A 4470-nucleotide genomic window follows, 5' to 3' on the forward strand; every position below is an offset into this window, starting at 1 on the left:
CCACCGCCGACCTTTGTAGGACATGGCCATCCGCCGAATTGAGCCCCGAATCATCCTCATCCATCCCCCGTCGCTGAGATCGCTCATGGTGAGTTCACAAACACTCCCTCCTTCTCCCGGTGTTCTTTTAGAGATGTTTCGTGGTCTCTAGGGCCCTTGTCATGCGCGCTAGTGAAGTGTTCGTCATCGTCAATGGCAGCCACCGCGCCGGAGTTCTGTTTCGGCCAGCCTAACCTTCCCAATCCACCGCAGCCATCCAATCTGTAATCGATGGCTGAGATTAGAAGATACCTTTTCATTGGCACATTTGCACAAAAGCCATTACAATTACTTGAGTCTTAACCCGCAGTCCCTGTCTTTCTTTCAAAAGAGACCCTCAAATTTTGTTTATAGAACCCGTAGTCTAAAACATCTTTTTCGATTTTGTTTTCTTCTTGTGAAAGCGTATTTTGTTTCGGTTAAATCTAAAATACGTTTTCAGTTATTTATAGTTTTGCCACTAGATTTTCTTTAGGCCATAACTTCTCCTTTTTAACTCTGATTGACCCATTCAACTTGGTTAGGTTTGTAATTTCATACTCTACATGTTCATACTACTGTAAAGTATGTTTTCAACTTTTAAAATTCGAGGTTAGATTTAATCTATTATTTTATTAAAGGAAATCTTGTTTAAATCATATCTTCTACGTTTTAATTCCGTTTTAGTCCATTCAAGTTGCGTTAGATTCATAGCAACAAGATCTATGTGTTAGTAATAGTGGTTACTATGTCACTAATTCTGGAATTTCATGGTTTAACTCCTAACTTGAATAATAATTATGCAACTGGATTTTATAAATAAAATATGATTTGTTTGACTTTAGTTTTATAATTCGAATCTAAATTTGACTTAATTCAATTTATATAAGCTTTTATATAGTTAAAATAAATGAAGCCTATAGATTTCTTTTTCACGTATAAAGCAGATCTATCGGTAGATGTATCTTTTTCATCGAAGCTCCGATTAGCGTGCTTTTGCGTCTATGCATTCGTAGTGTGACGTAGATTCGTTTTACAAACTTTTTATCTTAATTTTATGTTTGGTGTACTATTCTAATTTAGATCTATTATTTGTTTCGTGTATGATTGCATGGATGCTTATGTGGTGCTTTTATGATCATGTCCGGTCGGTGAGCTTTACGTGTTGATCAAGAAGAAGTTCCTATGAAGGTTTGGACTAGAAGAAGGATCTGAGTCTAAGGCAAGTATAGCATAGGATCATCCTTGTTGTCCTATACACCTTTAATCATTTAATTCATACTGCATGTGTCTACCTTGACCACCACTAAGGATGTCCTAGTACTTTGTACCTTGTGCCTTGATACCTATGGGGTATTGCATTGGGTAGCTTTGCTAGTGCTCAACTACAACCATGATCTTGTAACTTGACTAATGGTATATGCAATAAACATTAAAATATGACTTTTTAACAACTTGGAAACAGGGTGCTGGAGTGTTTAGCTACTTTCTAAATGCTTCAGATTCCTCTCTCCAAGGACTTATCTGTAAGTGATCATCCGGGACTTACAGTACAACCATGAGGACTACATGGCTCTGGTCTTGGTCTAGTACCTTGCTCTTTCTAGTTTGTAGAAGTTTATCAAAAGGGCAAGAGGGGCATACTAGGCTGGGTATGGGCCTCATCCCCAGGGTGTGTACTATGCTGCGTGTATAAGTGCTACTTTTGGAGATGACTCCATAACACTTGGGAGATGGAATCCTTAGCGGCTGCTCCTTATTAGAACGACTGGGAAAAGCTTGGAAGTGTTTTGGGAGTTATAAACCTGGACATATGGGTAACACGACTTGTGGTGAAAGTGTACAACCTCTGCAGAGTGTAAAACTGGTATATCGGCCGTGCTCATGGTCACGAGCGGCCATGGAACCCTTACGAAATAGATGATGAACACTGATGATACTGATGATAAAGATAATCAATAATGATGACTGTTTATGCTATTCATTATTCATGTTTACCTGATCATGTGTTTATGGGCTTGTGATAAACTTGTTGCCACCCAATTGCTAAAAGATGACTCATTAAAAGCAAATCGTAGTTAAACCAGTGTTAGCCTTTTGAGCCTCATCAACCCCATGTTATATTTGTTGAGTACAACATGTACTTACGCTTGCTTTACTTTTTAAATATTTGGAAAAATCCTGGATAGGTACCAGATTGCTAGAGTTTGGAGAAATTAGGCTTATGATCCACCAGTCAGTTGTCCCTATAGAAATGGAGTCTTCACCCGAAGATCAGAGTTATCTTTCCGCTGTTTGCAATCTAAGGTTATATCCTTTATACTAAGTACGTTATATATTGAGCATTGTCTTTTGATATTACTCTTATTTGTAGCTATATGTGCGATTTGACTTCCTGGGCTCACATATGTTATGTATCTAGTTTTATTCGTAAAACCGGGTGCTACGAAAACATAGGAAAATAATTTTTTTTCATTAAATTAAAATTCATCATAAGGATTAGCAACATGTTTGAGCATACATGCCCTTGCATTTGATGTATTTGATTGAGTGGTATCAGAGCAATGCTGATTGTAGGACGCAAGCCTAGTAGAAACTGGTCGTTCTAAGGTTTAGAAGTTGCTACAAAAATCCTTGCTTTATGAAGCTTGATATTTGCTTCTCTACTATATCTCTACCCTTGTTATTCATCTCTATCTTAGTGCTTATTTTGAAGTCTTTGTTCTCATCTTCACTCCTTGATTTGATATGCTTTTAGAATTGTTTCTCATCACCTTCTTGCGTAATCTGAAGATGAGTCTTTGGATTGTTACCCCTAGTACAACAAGGACGATAGTATCGCAAATCGAGTCAATGATTGAGTTGTGCACCTTTATTGCTTGTTGAATTATCATTACGCTTATGATTGTTTTGAATCTTTGTAATGATTGAAATGATCTTGTTGGGTGTTCCCATAATTTCATTTAGCTTATAGGCCTAAGGTATATTGATTAGTGAGATAAATAGTCGGGTTTTGATTTTCTTCTGTTTTCCCTATCCTGTCTTCTCGGAGTAGTCTACACTCTTCAGCTTATATCTCTAATCTTAGATGACCAAAAATCATGAGAAAATTCTAGAAAATAGTAGATTTCAATATCTTTCCCTAAGAGCAAGAATCACCCAGATAGCTATTTTAGTTATGGAGATACAAAAATCACAAGGCGATGCATCTGTGCTGTTTCACAGGCATTCAATCAAAAATTCTCCTCTAGATTAAAATAAACCGACTTAACTTTCAAAATTACCCATATTACCTTCAACCATGGGGCTTGTTGGCCTTCACTTGGGTCTTGAGCAGTCGAAAGACAGAACGATCAAGTCAAGCACTATGTCTCATGTTCTTCAACCATGGGGCTTGTTGGCCTTCACTTTGTATGATACTCTCAGATCCCTCCTATATATGGTATTTTTGGATCCTCACTCTCTAGGCTCTCTTTATATGTGGTATTTGTGGATCCTCACCAAAGCATATTTTGTTGTTGCCTTATCTTCCTAAAGCCTTTGTGGAGTTCATAGGTTGGGAGAAAGCTAGAGCATACTTGCAATGCATATATTGTAAAGTCAAAACAAGAATCCAAGGAGAAAAATGTCATCATCTTAGATCAAAATGTGCTTGTGTGTGAATAATTGTATGGTGGTTATCCTAATTCTACTATGCTCCTTAAAATATGTCTCTCTTGTTGAAACTTGAAATACTTTTGTGTGAAAATGGGCTATCTTTTATTCATTTTTTTGTGGGCATCTTGTACCCATTGTTTTCAATATTCTGGACATCTTTGTGTCCATTTGTTTTTACTTTTGCATAGCCCATATCTCTTTTCTGCAACAGAAACTTTCAAGAGAGACATCAGCAAGAACTTGGATCATGGAATCCTAACAAGCATGTTTTTGTCTATCCCCAGTGTAGGAGTAGAACATTTTTAGGTGAATCTAAATGGAAAACATGTTTTTGCGTACTCCCAGTGTAGGAGCAGCACACATGTGTGGTGTGTACGTGATCTTGTTCTTGGGAGCATAATAAATCTCTCAACAAGAGTCAAAAGGTTTGACCAAATTCAACACAATAACAAGCAGCATATAAGTGTATAGGAACTTATATATGGCATTGGTAGGAATTTTAGCTTTGTCATACAGGAACTCATCATGATTGATTTTTAATTTTTCAAAAGAAAATACTCTGAAACTTAGTTTCACTTTGGAACAGGATAAATAGCAGCTCAGACCATCTCATATCATATCCGTCAACTACTGAGACTTAGATCAAGCATATGCTACCCACGAGTATCAAGTCCAAAGTAAGTTCTTATATCAAATCAAGTTTATCTAATACTCGAGAGAATTTCAAACTGAAAACTAGGCACTTGAAAGGAATTACAGCAGAACAACTATTCATAATGTCCATCAAAAGTTCAT

The sequence above is a fragment of the Miscanthus floridulus genome, chromosome 9, assembly GCF_019320115.1.
Source record: "Miscanthus floridulus cultivar M001 chromosome 9, ASM1932011v1, whole genome shotgun sequence".
In the NCBI taxonomy this organism is placed as follows: Eukaryota; Viridiplantae; Streptophyta; class Magnoliopsida; order Poales; family Poaceae; genus Miscanthus; species Miscanthus floridulus.